The 16916-nt window shown below is 42.6% G+C and overlaps 1 pseudogene; it reads left to right on the top strand.

Annotated features, from left to right (window-relative positions):
* Positions 1-16106: 16106 nt before the first annotated feature.
* On the top strand, positions 16107-16816 carry LOC133832309 (ribulose bisphosphate carboxylase large chain-like; annotated as a pseudogene).
* Positions 16817-16916: the final 100 nt, after the last annotated feature.

Here is a 16916-nt window from a genome sequence, read left to right on the forward strand (position 1 = left end):
AATCTCAGGAACCTTTGCCTAATCCTGAGATTGAAAAACCTCAGAGTGCCGAAGGGGAAAATATCGTCTTAAGTGATGATATTGACCCCAGAATAGGCGAGGATAAATCCGAGCTCCAAGCTATCGACGAGCTCGAGGAGGTAAATATCGATCCACGGAATCCCTCGCGGATGGTAAAGCTCAAGAAAAATCTATGTGGCAAGAGGAAGGCGGAGCTGATTAAGTTCTTGCAGGAGAGCCTGGACGTGTTCGCATGGTCTCATGAGGATATGGTGGGGATCAGTCCGAGCATCATCATGCACACCCTCCATTTGGATAAGAGCGTGCCTGCGAAGTCCCAGAAACAGAGGTGCCTAGGAACAACCCGAGCTGAAGCCCTAGAAGAGGAAGTAGCCCGGATAAAAAATGCAACTTTATCCGCGAAGCTAAGTTGCCAGTCTGGGTCACCAATCTCGTGTTGGTCCCGAAGCCCAACGGCAAATGGCGGACTTGCATCGACTTCTCCGATCTGAACAAAGCTTGCCCCAAAGAATGTTTCCCCTTGCCAAGGGTCGACCAATTGGCAGACGCCACGGCGAGGCACGAGCTCATGTCCTTTATGGATGCGTACTCAAGCTATAATCAGATCGCCATGAATCCAGCGGAGCAGGAGCACACTAGCTTCATGACCCCAACTAACGTTTATTGTTACAAGGTCATGCCGTTCAGGCTGAAGAACGCCGGAGCTACATACCAGAGATTGGTAAACAGGATGTTTGCCAACCAGATCGGGAAGAACATGGAAGTGTATGTTGACGACATGCTGGTCAAGTCGAAAACTGCTGATAACCATGTTTCCGACCTGGGGGAATGCTTTAAGATACTGAGAGAATACGGCATGAGGCTTAACCCGCAGAAGTGCACATTCAGAGTCGCCTCAGGGAAGTTCCTGGGTTTCATTGTCAATACCAGAGGAATCGAGGCAAACCCCGATAAGATCAGGTCGTTGCTCGAGCTGCCCTCACCTCGGTCGCGAAAAGATGTTCAAGGCCTGACAGGAAGGGTGGCAGCCCTTAATTGGTTTATCTCTAAATCTACCGACAAGTGCCTGCCATTCTACAACCTACTCCGGGGGAATAAGAAGTTCGAATGGACCGAAGAGTGCGAACGTGCCTTCCTCGACCTGAAAGCACACCTAGCCAAGCCGCCCGTATTGTCCAAACCAACGGCAGGAGAGCCTCTTTTCCTTTACCTAGACGTCACAAGAGATGCAACTAGTGCCGTGTTGGTCCGAGAAGAAGACCGGGCTCAGAAGCCAGTTTATTACATCATTAAGAGGCTTCTCGGAGCTGAGTCCCGGTATCCGTTGATGGAGAAGATGGCTTTCTGTCTCATCACGGCCTCCCAAAAGCTCAGGCCGTATTTCCAGTCCCACTATATACATGTCATAACCGATCAACCTTTAAGGAAAGTTTTGCAAACAACTGAAGCATCGGGACGTCTGTTGAAGTGGGCTATTGAGCTTAGCCAGTTCGAGATTTTGTACACTCCGCGAACTACAATAAAAAGCCAGGCCCTGGCTGATTTTGTAGCAGAGTTCACAGGATTCCAAGAAGATCCTGTGGAAGATTCACCCCAGGCCTCCTTAGTCCAAGCCTCATGGAAGGTCTTCGTAGATGGCTCATCTAACGAGAACGGATCTGGGGCTGGAATCATTTTGATATTCCCAGAAGGACATAGATTCCACTCGGCGTTGAGATTCGGATTCAAGGCATCCAACAACGAGGCTGAATACGAAGCTTTACTGGCCGGGCTAAGGGTGACCCAGGAGCTGAAGGCCAGCTCCGTTCAGTGTTACAGCGATTCCCAGCTCGTGGCAAACCATGTGCTAGGTGAATACCAAGCACGGGGAACAAAGATGGCTGCTTACCTGGCCAAGGTAAAGGTCGAGCTGTCTGCATTTGAATGGGGCTTAATCGAGCAGATACCTCGGAAGCAAAACACCAACGCAGACGCCCTCGCAAAGCTCGCTACCTTCGGAGAGACGGAGACTTTGGGGTTGGTACTGGTAGAGTTCTTGGAGAAACCAAGCATAGAGGAAGTCGGGGCGGAGGTCGAGATGATCGATGCCAGACCGACCTGGATGACCCCCATCCTCGAATATCTCACAGCAGGAAATTTACCCGAAGAGCGTAATGACGCAAGGCGGGTACTTTACTAGGCTCCAAGGTATACGGTGGTAGATGGGATATTATACCGGCGTGGGAACTCTCTACCCCTCCTATGATGTGTTCTGCCAGGCGAAGCGAAGACCATTTTGCAAGAACTGCATGAGGGTTTTTGCGGAGATCAAACTGGGGGGCAAAGCTTGGCCCTGAAGATCTTAAGGCAAGGATATTACTGGCCCACTCTGTCGAAGGACTCAATCTCTTACGTTAAAAAATGTGACAAGTGCCAGCGATTCACCACGGTTGCCCGAGCTCCCCCAGTCGAGCTGAAGATGATCTTGTCCCCGTGGCCATTCGCGGTCTGGGGAATCGACTTGGTTGGCGCCCTCCCTACTGGAAAGGGAGGAGTCCGTTATGCGGTGGTGGCTATCGACTACTTCACCAAGTGGGCAGAAGCAGAGCCCTTGGCAACAATCACTTCAAAAAGAGTCCTCGACTTCGTGGTCAAAAGCATTATCTGCCGATTCAGGCTGCCAAAGAAGATCGTATCAGACAATGGAACGCAGTTCGACAGCGACCTCTTCACCGAATTCTGCGAGAGGCACGGCATTGTAAAAAGCTTCTCCTCCGTGGCCTATCCCCAGGAAAATGGCCAGGTCGAGGCTGTCAATAAGACGCTAAAGGCGAGCCTTAAGAAAAGACTGGATGAAGCCAAGGGAGTCTGGCCAGAACAGCTTCCCCAGGTACTATGGGCATACCATACCTCGCATCGAACACCGACAGGTCATACTCCTTTCTCCCTAGCTTTCAGGAGTGAGGCAGTCCTTCCTGTCAAAGTAAAGGTAGCCTCGCATAGAGTCCAAGCATATGACCAGAACCGCAATCACGAATTGCTCTGCGCGTCCCTCGACCTGATTGATGAAAGACGAGAAGATTCACAGCTACAGCTCGTGCACTATCAACAAAAGATCACTCGTTATTTCAACTCAAAGGTCAGAAAACGTGCCTTTAGCATTGGTGACCTGGTCCTCAAAAGAATCTTCTTAGCCAGTAAAGATCCCAAAGACGGAGTATTGGGACCGAACTCGGAAGGGCCATATCAAATAACTGAGGTCATAAAGGAAGGAACCTACAAGTTAGCTCGGCTTAACGGAGAAGCAGTCCCACGAACTTGGAATGCCATCCATCTGAAGAAATATTATCAGTGATACCTTTGTAAGGCTTAACCAGAAAGGCCATCTTTTCTTTATTAAGTAATGAGAATTAAATCTTTCTTCATTGTATGTATTTGTGGATGTAATGTCAAGTAACCACGAAAGACCCTTTCCTAATTACTTGGGGGGCATATGTCCTGGATATAACCAGGTCATCTTAAAGACTTAGAAGTTAATTCAAATTGATTGATCGGTGTTTTTCTTAAAAAGCACGAGATATTAATAAATGATTAACGCGAACTAAGTCGTATCCTGGATATAACCAGGTCGTCCTAAAACTTAGAAGTTAATTCAAATTGATTGATCGATGTTTTTCTTAAAAAGCACGAGATATTAATAAAGGATTAACGCGAACTAAGTTTTCAAATTAACGTCCTGGATGTAACCAGGTCCTAAAACTTAGAAGTTAATTCAAATTGATTGATCGATGTTTTTTTTTAAAAGCACGAGATATTAATAAAGGATTAACGCGAACTAAGTTTTCAAATTAACGTCCTGGATGTAACCAGGTCCTAAAACTTAGAAGTTAATTCAAATTGATTGATTGATGTTTTTCTTAAAAAGCACGAGATATTAATAAAGGATTAACGCGAACTAAGTTTTCAAATTAACGTCCTGGATGTAACCAGGTCCTAAAACTTAGAAGTTAATTCAAATTGATTGATTGATGTTTTTCTTAAAAAGCACGAGATATTAATAAAAAATTAACGTGAACTAAGTTTTCAAATTAACGTCCTGGATGCAACCAAGACTTAACTCTTAGAAGTTGGTTCAAGTTGATTAACAGATGTTTTTAGAAAAGCATAAGATGTCAATCACAACACCAACAGAAACTAAGATTATTACCAAAATGCATAAAAGAGAAATGAGATAGAGGCAAAAGGATGTAAATCAATTAAAAATATGGTTGAAAAAACCAATTGTCTCGAGGTTGAAAAACCTCATAATATAAAGTTACAAAAAAATGTGCAAAGGATAAAAGAAGAGGAGAAAGTTCCTAGGCCCCGCCAGGTCGTTCTGTTGAAGACACCACCTCGCCGTCCTGCTCAGTCGCGGCTGGAGTTTCCCCGGTCTCGAAGGGCGCCTCTTGTTGGAGGCGAGCTTTAAACTTCCCGAAGAAGGACTCCCACGCTTTCGTCCCCAATAAGGAAAAGTCACCATCTGGGTTGAAGGCCCAGCAATGGTACAGCATGTTCTCCATGGAGGTGGTGGAGGTCGCCTTCTCTGCCGTAAGCACAGTCTTCTTCGCCGCAAGGGCGACCTTAGCTTCTTCAAGTTCCACCCTCACAGCACCTAGGGCAACCTTGATGGACTCGGCCTCCAGCAGCTTGGGTCGAGATGCATGCAGCTCAGCCCGCGCGGTTTCCAGGGCATCCTTGGCGTCTTGCTCCTGTTTTTGGGCAGTCGCAAGGGCGGCCAGGGCAGTCTGATGCTCGCTCCTCATCTCCTCGAGCCTGGCCCTTGATCGGGATATGCTCCGGTGAAGAGCCAAAGCACCCTGCAAGACCAAAAGATAATAAGGCAACTGCCTTAGAAAGAAAAGCATATGATGCATACAAACAAGGAGAACCAGTGGCAAGACCAACTTACCATGAGAGTCATTCCCAGTGAGGACTCCATCACGTTCTCCGGGCTCCTTGTCTCGATCTTCCACAGATCCCTCACGGAGGCATTATAATAGTGGTCCACGGTGTAGCTCGCCATCTCGTAGAGCGTCCCCCGAAAGACATCGGGGATCTTCTCCAAGGCCCGAGGATTCACCGGGACGCGCACCTCGGGGGGCGTAGTTAGCGAGGTCCCAGCGGCTGCCTCCTTTTCCCGAGCAAGGATGGGAGGTTGAGGTGGAGGTGGAGCCATCTCCTTTGCGGCAGGAGGGGGTAGAGGCACCTTTTCAGAAGGGCCTGGGTTTTTCCCCTTAGCCGGGGACTTAGAGGATGTCCTAACAGCTTGCTTCGTCAACCGAAGCCTCTTCACCAAAGGCCCTGAGGGAGGATTTCCCCCCTAGAACATAGCCCGTAAGCCGTCATCCCCGGCCTGCGACATCTCTGTTGAAACAAAGACAAAGCATTAATATACATGTAAAAATATTTGTACAAAACAACAAAAATAAAAGGGAAAACAAAGCTCAAATATGTATTGAAAGGGGTCCTACCCTCCAAGTTAGAGGAGGAATCTATGGTCACAACCTCCGGCCCCGGAGCTTCAGTAGGGGAGTCTAAGATAACGACTTCGCGGGCTGGGAGAGGCTCTGGGTCCGGATCTGCCTCGGGACTGGACTCTTCTACATACTGCCTAAGACCCGGAGCTACTACACCCTCCAAGAGGAAGGACCACGACCTAAGATTTGTCCCATATTCCTCAAAGAGGGCCGACCTAAAGGCTAGGGTGTTGTCTACTACTACCGTTCCCCTAGGGCGACCCATTTCATTACACAGCACAAATTGGTCAACGCACTGGAGTAAAGTAATGTTGCGGTCTGGGTCTGTTCGGTGGCGGTGGATGATTTGGTCAAGATTAAACCTAGCAAGCCTTAAGTCTGCAGTGGCCTTATCTAAATCCCTAAACAGATAAGGATTACCTTGGCCGGAGGGGCCAGCTACTGCCCCGGACTGGGCCCTCTCCACGTTTGTTTCTTGGGCGACCTCCAAAGCCCGCCTCCACCGCACGAGGGGCACCTCGTCCTCCTCGTCCTCTTCCTCTCCTGCGGCCTCCTCCTCGGGGATGGGTGCCATCTCGCGAGCAGGAGGAAGACCTTGCGGCCTCCTCAAGGCCAAAGTCTGGCCTGGAGAGATTAGCTTGCACACCAGCATCGTCTCGTCGGACACGAGTTGGCGATAATCCTTTTCTCTTGGGGGCTGCCCCGCCAAGGTCTCGTATTGACCCCCAAGGGTCACGGACTTGGCCGTCCTCGCGAAGATGGCTGCATGATTATTTCTAAGTCAGGACGAGTGAAAGAGGCTAATCGACAAATTAACTTACGAGCTGAGAATAGAAGGTACTTACTAGGACGGTTGAAATAGTGGTGTTCGCAGTTGCGAAACCCCTTGGACATGAAGAACTGTTCTTTAAAGTCGTTGGGGTGGCTGGGCAGCTCGATGACCGCAGCCGAATTTGGAAAACGGGTCAGATAGTAGAACCCGTCGCCTCGCCCCCGTTGCTTCGGGCTGGCCTTGAGGCAAAAGAAGTAGAGGATGTCCGCCGGCGTGGGGACCTCCCATTCCTGCTTCAGGAATAAATATTTCAGCCCCACTAACAAGCGATATGAGTTAGGGGGGAGCTGTAAAGGAGCCAACTTCACGTAATTTAGAAAATCCGTGGAGTACTGGTCCAGTGAGAGGAAGGCCCCAGCCTTGAGGTGCTCATCGCTCCAAGCAGCGTACTCCTCATCGAGCGGCGCCCAGCTCTGCTCACCTTCGAGGGGAGGTCGGGCATCTAGGATGCCCCTCCCTATTTCAATGTTGTGGGAAAGGAATATTTTGTTCACTTTCTGCTGGGTGGTGACCTTCGAGGCGATCCTCTCGGCCTCAAAGAAAGCATCGGGCCCCAACTCGAGCTCCTGCTCCACGGCTAGACTGAAGGCGGGGATTGGGGAGTCTATGACCACCTCCTTTCCCTTGTTGGCTTGCTGGGAAGACGAGCTTCCAGCACTCTTCTTGGATGCGGTTTTCTTTGGTCCCATCTGGTCGCCTAACGAACAAAAGAAGAAAATTTAGAAAGGGCGACCTAAGCATAAGAAAGAATCTAACGCGAAGTGTTTCCTTTACACGGGCTGAGGTAATCTCAGCCCGTGGAGAGTGAGACCACGCGGTTTTATGAACACGCGCCTGTGCTCCCAACGGGTCCCCGATTACTCAGAATCCGTGTGTCAGGAGGGTCAGAGTAAAAGTTTTCCTTGGAAGGAAAGTTTCAGTAGGCAAACAGTGCAAAACCGCCTGTGAAGCGTGTCCCCTAAGCTAGCTAGTTTTGCACCCTAAAATCTGGTTATTTCAAATAGGCATACAAAAAATTTGCCCAGAAAATCTCTCCAGAAAGTGTACCCTATGAGTCATGCTCCTAAATGGTTTTTTCTACGGGCGATGCCCTAGGATAAAAACCTACGCGTATAATACCAACAAAAAGCCAGCAAAATACTGCATTCTATTATAGAGATAATTTACCTAAGCAACAGTGAGGAAAAAAATTAAAACATGCACAAACGGAGGACTTACAAAAGTATTTTGCTGTGATGAGACTGAAAGGGTCGTTTGGGTTGGAATCCTGCTGGGATTGCTAGTGCCGAAGTCTCAAAAGAGCTCTCGTGCCTGAATTTCTGGAACTCTGGGAACAGTGACCGGAAGAAAGAGAGGGCTTTCGGGACTGAGAAGAAAGAAGAAGATGAGAAAATTTTCGAATAAACGGGTAGCCCATGCGAAAGGTGGCCACCCCTTTTATATACGTAAAAGGCCAAAGGACGAGGGCCGTTGGATCGCCTTGATGTAGGATACGAGGATCACTACTCGAAAGGTGAAACGACGGCCGAGTATAGGCTAGGCCATTTAATTTGGTTCTCGGAAGACGTACCGTCACCAACCACGAGGCTTCACGTACTCGATACCAGCGTAATGGGCGGAATGTGAAGAGTCCACAAAGAAGCCTAAAAGCCCCCACTGTGGCCCTAGGTGATGTCATATGCCACGAGCAAGGGCTTGGGGGGCAAATGTATGCCCTAAATATCCACGGGCTATTAGCGAGCTGAGAAATGGCATAATTATATCAGCCACGTGGATGCCACATACCCGGAGTTGCTGTTGCCAGGTCCTACCTCTCCAACTCGAGGTAACCAAAGGCTTAGTGAGATTACTAAGGAGTCGGGTCAGAGGTATGGACACCACGGGCTAAGAATACATCAAGCTCGAGGTACGAGCTTGAGTTGGCACCTTTGACCCCTTATAAAGTCAACCACGCAATGTAAACGTGCATATATCAGACATCACGTGTCTGATATATCCTTGAATTCTCAGACACGCAGCATAAACGTGCGTGTTCAGGCACCCACAACTGGGTTGGGCCATGCGGCCCATTGTCCCCCTTACCTATTGATTAGACCACACTTCATTGTCAGGTTTTAGGAATTAATCATGGATGCACAAAAGTGACATAATGGGTGAGAAGGTCACAGGATGACCCCCCTTGCCAACCCCCAGGTGCCCTCTCCCTATAAATATGGAGACCCTGGGAGTTGCAAGGGGTTGGATTCTATTGTGTAAAGAAATACCCTGTAAAGAATATCAGAAAGATGAGAAATTATAGGAAATGGTCCAAAATAAAGCCATCAAGAAGCTAATGTCCTCATTTTTAAAATTGTAGATGAATGACCCTTTTACATTGTTGATTACCTAAATTGCCATTTTTTATAATTTATTTATTTATTTAGGACTGTATGATTTTAATATAGTGGTATATGTATATTAGTTTTGTTTAATTAGTTTTTATTTTAAAGTTATATTGATTTTTTAAGTTTTTTATAGGTTGTTGGTATATTAGTTTCCAATTAGTGTATATGTTTTTTGTGGTATGATATATAATTTTTTTTTGTGATATTTAATTTCTATTTTATTATACATAGTGGTAGTATATAATTTTGTATCATGGTATATACATTTTAATGGTAGTATATAACTTTGTTAACATAGTATATACATTTTTGAGTAATAATTTTGTAAGTTTTTATGGTATATTATTTTTCAACTCAGTATATATATTTTATGGTATGGTATATCATTCAACAACTCATAAAAAATGAAAAAAAAATCAAAATAACTTTAAAATAAAAACTAATTAAACAAAACTAATATACATATACCATAAAATTAAAATATTTAGAATAAAATAATAATTTGTTAAAGAGTATATTTGGTAATATGTGATATTAAATAGATGATTACGCTATTTTACTACAAAATTAAAAACATGGATATTTAATTAATTTCACACAATATTAAGGGTCATTTTGCACCATGTCCCCATAAAGATAGCAATAATATTGGCTGGTGGACTAGAAGGATTTTAACCTTTGAACCATCTAAAAAAGTATTCGTGTCACAATTTTACTTTAAGATCATTCATCTATTACGGTTCACAACTTAGCACTAATCCTACTATTTATTCTATTAATTATCTGTTGCCGAAGAACCGCGTCAACAATTTCTATATCTCATACTATATTATAACCTCACTAATATTTCTAAAATAGTCAACTCATTATTGTCACATAAAACAACTAAAACTAAGTAGAAATAAGAAAAACAACAAAATAACAAAAATGTATTTTTTTCTACTCTAAAATCCTGCTCCTTTTACACTGCCTTAGCTCTCTATTTATAGTGAATATTTGCTCCCAAATTGATAGATTACGTGGCTAAGTGAGTGAGAAAATGCCTCCAAATATTGAGCAAAGTGACCATGTTTCTTGCTTTAAAGGAGATTTGCAGGAGGTGGGGAAGTGGAATTGTCCATTTTGTGCAAGCTAGGAATACACGTGGGAGCTTTGTGCAGCAGATTGTTAAAATGGAGAACCTTGGGCTCTTGCTAGGATTGGGCTTGAAGATTTTAATTTGAAGTCCACGACATTTTGCTCATCTTAAACGTGATGTGTACGCACAAATATGTATATAAAAATGTTTTGAAAAGATGGGCTATTATGACAAAACTTGGAGTGGAGACTTTGGATTTGGATCAATTGCTGGATTGGATAAATGGTATTTGGGCTTTGCTACCTTTTTATATTTGATCACCTTTTGCTCCAAATATGCAAATTAACACAAATTTAGATTAAATTAAATATTTTCATCTTTAATAATTTTGTATTTAAAATCATGAAAATAAATAATTTATTCATCCACATAACACCTTAAAATATACAAGTTTATTAGATAATGATCACTCTCCTATTTGTATATTTGGTGTATTCTTTTTTTTCCAAATAAATGTTTTATGTTTAGCGATTGTTTTAGGAATTACTTAGAGATACAAATGCCGATTTAATATAATAAACAATTTTTTTTTAATGTTTTTCAATTTCATAATTTTACAATGTTTTACTCTAATAATATATTTCTGATCCCATTATAATACACACACAAATATGAATGAAATATTAGAATAAAATAAGCATACGAAATTGTAATTTACCATTATCATATTAGTTTGCTTACTTGTTTATTTTAATATTTATTTATAACATTTCATAATTCTACAATGCTTAACTTTTTTTTATATGCATTTTATAATGTTATTTCTAAAAATGTCTAGTTTTTTTTTTTTTTTTTTGTAATGCTTTCCTATTTGTTTATGTGTAGTATTCTTTTCTAATAAACATATTTGTTTTATGTATTTCTTTGTGTTTGGTCATTATATGGTGCTTTTGTCCGTATTTTTATCAAGGGACACTTGGCACACATTAGAGAGTAATTAAGTATTCACGGAAGCTAATTAAGTCTTATGGAGCTTGCTTCAAGCTCCATGGGAGGTAAGCCTTGCCTTCAATCATAGTTCACCACCACTGAAGAAGTGTGTCGTCATGGAACCGTTACTTCCCGAGGACCAAGTTAAAGGACGATGCCCCAAGTCTCATTACAAGACCATCTCCTCCATGCATGTCCTCCAGGTTTGCAAGAATAATCATCCGGACATGGAGTAGAGTTGTCAGGTGTCAAGCACAGTGTTGTACCCCAAAATAGTATACGAACTGAATTACTCAGCACAAGGTACAACTGGTAGATAAGCGTATGAAGAAAGCATACATATAGAACATCTAGCTAACTCTGGACCGAGCAGCTTGAGTCAAACTTGATAGCTTGCGATAACCAGATAGTCTCCAGATCGCCGCTTGCGCCAACAGCTTAGTTTGAGATGCGCAATTGCCAGGTCGCCTTTGTGATTTTCGAATGTGACTCGTGTCAACTCATGTTAGTTCTTCAACATCTAGCTTGAAGGAGGTGTTCAGCTCCCGGAAGCTTAATCATGACACATAGTGAAGGATCCTAAAGACTTGGAGATTCCTTATACACTCATTAATGACCAGATATTATTTTGTATTTATTACTCAATATTGGGGCATAAAATCAAAAGGCATTAATGTATTTATGTAGATGGGAAGTTACCCAAAAATGCATGTTACCATATTTATGCACGGTCACCCAAAATTTTCCAGACAGAATTCCCTATAATTACAGGGGATAATGGATGGAAAAGGGGAAAGCATTTGGTATACTAAAACTTTGGTGAAATTGTGACAGACGATTTCACAGTGAGAAACAAATAGATCAATAAGAGTGACTTGTGGACTAGGTGGATTTTAACCACTAAACCACATAAAAAGTGTGGGTGATCCTATTTCTTTTTTATTTATCGAGCTACGATTTAGCAAAAGCCTAATCTCTCTATTTTCGAATTTCTTAATCCATTGTTGGCGAAAAACTACGTCAACAGATTGGTGCTTTCATTGAGAGCATATTATGCTTAACTCCCCACGCAAGTTTCACCTAACATTCACCATGGTGGTCACCCGATCTATGCATGACAACGATATGGAGCAACCTAATGATTAGGAGGTTCATCGTGCAACCATCCCCACTGGAGAAGGCTCAACTGCTCAACGTCGTCTTGGAAAACAACATGTTGACCAAGATGATGCTTGGAGCTCAACATCACGCCCACTAAATTCCCATCCAGGATACCTGACAGACATCAAGATGGAAAATGCCCAATTAAGGAGCCATCTTTCTCAGGCTAACAAGAAGATTGAGGAGATCTTGGCTCGATTACCCCTCATGCAACTGATGTTAGCATCGAAAGGTGGCAAAGTGGGTCCCATAGGTCCCACATGAATAATTGACACAATATTAGTCGCTCTGTCAGAACTGCAACTCTGAGCTCCATACCTTCAGAGCAGATCCAACGAAATACTCAACTTGCTAATACTCATAGGAATCATCTACCTCATGCCAGTCGGTTTGTTCGGATTGCAACCCCGAGTTTTGGACATTCTGAACGGACCCCACAGAATGCTCAACCTATGAACCCTCGCAGGAACGATCATTCAACTCACACTCCCAGGAACCTGCCTGGCTAAACAAGGCGAGCTAGGACCGATTCGAGCAGGCGAGACATCCCAACAAATCCATCTGTGCCACACCCAGAGCCTCGGACACAAAGAAATGAACCAGCCCTGCCTCCAACCCGGGAAGTTAGAGTAGACCAAGGGCGAGCTAATATGGTGTGCCCCAATGGAACAAGGATAACTTCACCAATAAGACATCATTCGTCACCGATTCGACATCCAAAGCCACCTTGCCCACAAAGGAATGCTCCAGGTTGAGGGGATGGCAAGAGAAATCCTCCTCCGTCATAGGACATTTATATCCCACGACCTTGTGCTATTAATCCAGGTCCTCGATCCCAGTCATGAGCTATAAGCTTCGCTGATGGAAGCTACTGGACAAAGAACCAGCGCAGAGGCAGACATGAGAGAGACTTGAGGAATCACTTAAGCTCCACACAAAGTCTTCGTTTCGACCCACATCCCGACCTGCGTGATCAACTGAACTCATAAAGAGGATATTCAGTTCACCATGATGATTTGAGTTATACTCAGCCTAGAGGAGATCCGTCTATCATACGCGACAATGGGAATATCCCACCTAACCGAGCTCAAGCTTGGAGGGAAAATAACCCATTAACGCATACAGCAGGATGGGAGCTGATAATCTGCTTTCGAATAACCTAGATTTTAAGGAACCAACCCTCGAGCGACTGGCCTTAATGGAAGAATAGATGAAGAGACCCCTATTTGGAAAATGAGTCGATGATTGTGATTCCGATGAGGAGCTCGAGCCTTTTGCTCCTTACATTGCGATAACTCCATATCCTATTGGCTTTTAGGAAGTCGACCATGGCAAATATGATGGAAACACTGACCTGTCCAATCACCTCAGGACGTTCAACATATTAATGATGGCCCACAGCGTCGGGTTCAACTTAAGATGTATCTTGTCCCTACAATACTGATTGGATCGGCCAAATTGTGGTTCAACAAGTACAAGAAACATTCAATCACCTCGTGGAAGAGAATGTCTTTTGAGGTTAAGAGATAGTTTCGAGCTACGAAGCAAGCTCGCGTTGAAGTCGATTCCTTGGCTAACATTAAACAACAACATGGTGAGTCCCTAAAGGCATATCTTAACTGGTTCACCAATGCAGTAGCACGAGCTAGGGGTGTTGATGACAGCTCCAAGCTCATGGCGATGAGGATAAGGATCACAATATGAGGTGGATTATGGAAAGAACTCTAGCGGAAAGGAGTAAAGAGTGTAGATGAATTCCTTGTTGGGAATATTGCCCTTAAAGCAATTGTAGTTGACAAATGTTTCAAATGAAATAAATAATTGAATTGAATTATTATATATATAGACTATGCCTGGTATTATATGATAATATTATGTCAATATCATAAAATTTCAAATTTTATCTATGTAGTCTTAATCTCATATTGGTATGGCAGGATCGAGATTAAGATAATAAACTTAAATAGTTCGCAGTAAAATAAAGTTATGGAGTATTTAGATTAATTACTGCTAGTGTGGTCCACTAGTTTTATGAATACATGCGACCTAGATCCGGGTTACTAGTGTAGTAGGACACTTTAATGGAGGAACTTTGCATGCTGAGAGTATGTAGAACTGGACCAGATGTGATTTGTTAATACTTGTTTAAACACCGTTTCATAGTATTAATCAAACACATCAAGCGACGATCATATACATGAAGATCTTAATCCTGAGGTTACTATGAACTCCTATATATATCATCTGATCCTTTGATTCATGCGTCAAGGTTTGTCAGAATGATCAGGCTAAGAACAATTGTTTTGGGGACTCAATGATGTATATGGCTGGGGATGTAGTTTAACAGATATGGAATCTATACCTTCTTATAGATTGAATAATGGTTCCCTATTGGGTTGACTTTTGGAACTAAAAAGGTTATGAGCACACATCGCAAACTTGTTGTGACACAACCTTCACTAGTAAAGTCAATGGTACTCTAGGAACAAGATATAACTAAATGGGTAAAACAATAATTTTATTCCCTTTTAATTATGAACCATTAATAGAGGATGAACGCTGTATGTAATGATTATATCAATGGACACTTTATTCTTTAATAAAATATTCAGTAAATATATGTCTATAATTATCAATAGTTCAATCTCATATTTTTAGTGGAGTAATCATGGGATTAATAAATATGATTATTTAATCAAAGAGCTTTGATTAATAATATAATATTTATTGGAGTTTGATATTATAGGTCCATAGGTCCCCAGAGTAGCTCTATCATAACCATATCAAGGTAAGAGTTGATACAAGGGTATAATTGTAATTTGAGAATTTGAGAAGAATTTTATTCTTCGGGTCAAGTATGAAATTATATGATAATTGATGTTGAATAATTAATTTAGAATTAATTATTAATTTTTGAAAGTATATTTATTAATTTAAATATATAAAATTTTGGATTTCGTATATAGAAATAAATAGATTAATTTTTTAAATTAATTATTTTAATTGAGCGGGAAAAAATAAAATTGGTAAGTCAAAAATAGTTTTTGATATATCTAATTTTAAAAGATTATGATAATAATGATCATCAATTTGTATTTTGAATTTAAAATTTAAATTTGACAATCATATTTCAAAATTTAAATTCTAAATTCAAAATTCAAAACAATCATATTTTAAAATTTAAATTGGCTTAAGTTTTTGTAGAATTTTAAACCATTGATTGAAATTGAGTTTAGGTGTGAGTTTGGATTGGGTTTTGATGCATATATGTTGTGTATGTGGTGTTATTTGGAGTTTTGGGACCCTTTGGGACTTGGGTACACTTAGGGCATGGCTTGGGTGAGTTTTGGCTTGGGGAAAAATGGTGGAAAAACCCAGTTTTTTGGGTTCGCATAAGAGCGCCGCGGCGCTTTTCTTCTGAGTTGTGGCGCTTGGATGAACTAGGGCAGGGGGCCCTGGATGGGTGTCGCGGCGCCTATATGCCTGTGCCGTGACATTAGGCCATTTTCAGGGCCCTTAAATTTGTATTTTTAGGGCTTAGGCCCAGGGGGCTCGGGGACGACTTCACCACCCTGTATGGGGAAAATTGGAGGTCCCGAGAGCACGAGATTGGTTCTAGGGTTACTTGTGGTTTGTGACTAGGTTACCGCTAGGACTCAGAAGTCGTGATCGCTTGCTTGATTGCTAGTACTCAGATTAAAGGTAAGGAAATTGTTGTACCCGTAGAGAAGGGCGTGGCCCTATTGTTTGTATTGCAGGGCGTAGCCCTATTGTCTGTATAGCAGGGCATGGCCCTAATGTTTATGTTCAGTATATGTTTAAATATTTGTTGATATTATGCTATATGATGCATGTTTGTGAGTGAACGGCGAAGGCTGGGAACGGCGAAGACCGAGAACGGCAGGAAGTCGAGTACAGCAAGGGGCTGGGTTTTGCGTTGAGCACACTAAGTGCAGGCCGCTAGAGCGAGACCCTCTTAGGGTGCTGGAGCCACCCTCTCGGTGAAGATCGCGAACCCAGGGCCTGGTAAAGCGCCTAGGACGGTGCTGGCCGCTATATGTTTAGCTCGTTGGCTATTTTGTTATATGCCATGAATTGTCATGTATATATTATATGTACAGAGAGCGTGGAGTGATGGGTACATGTTCGGCCTACCTGTCTGCCACAGGTTGGGTACTAGCCTGGCTCATTATTATCGAGATAATGGTCTACTTCTTCACATCCACCGTGCAATGCATGCAGTTATTGATAGACAAAAGAATCATAGTATAAACTTTCGTGTACTAGCTAAAGCGTCACATATCTCTGGTGGAGATCATATCCATGCGGGTACTGTAGTAAGTAAACTTGAAGGGGAAAGAGAAATCACTTTAGGCTTTGTTGATTTACTACGTGATGATTTTATTGAAAAGACCGATGCCTTGGTATTTATTTCACTCAATATTGGGTCTCTCTACCACGTCTTTTGCCTGTGGCTTCAGGGGGTATTCACATTTGGCATATGCCCACTTTGACCGAGATCTTTGGAGATGATTCTGTAGTACAATTTGGTGGAGGAACTTTAGGACATCCTTGGGGAAATGCACCCGGTGCTATTGCTAATCGAGTAGCTCTAGAAGCATGTGTACAAGCTCGTAATGAGGGACGTGATCTTGCTCGTGAGGGTAATGAAATTATTCGTGGGACTTGTAAATGGAGTCCTGAACTAGCTGCTGCTTGTGAAGTTTGGAAGGAAATCAAATTTGAATTTGAAGCAATTGATACGTTGTAATCCAACAATTACTTTCTGTTCATTGTTCTTATTCTTAAATTGAATTTTGAATTGAAATTAAACTCGGCCCAATCTTTTACTAAAAAGATTGAGTCGAATACAAGGATACTGTTGTATAGATTTTTGATAGATCCATACTTAAGATACAAAATCTTAAATACAAAAAAATAGAAGACGAAAC

Source organism: Humulus lupulus, chromosome 4 (assembly GCF_963169125.1).
Source record: "Humulus lupulus chromosome 4, drHumLupu1.1, whole genome shotgun sequence".
Taxonomy (NCBI): Eukaryota; Viridiplantae; Streptophyta; class Magnoliopsida; order Rosales; family Cannabaceae; genus Humulus; species Humulus lupulus.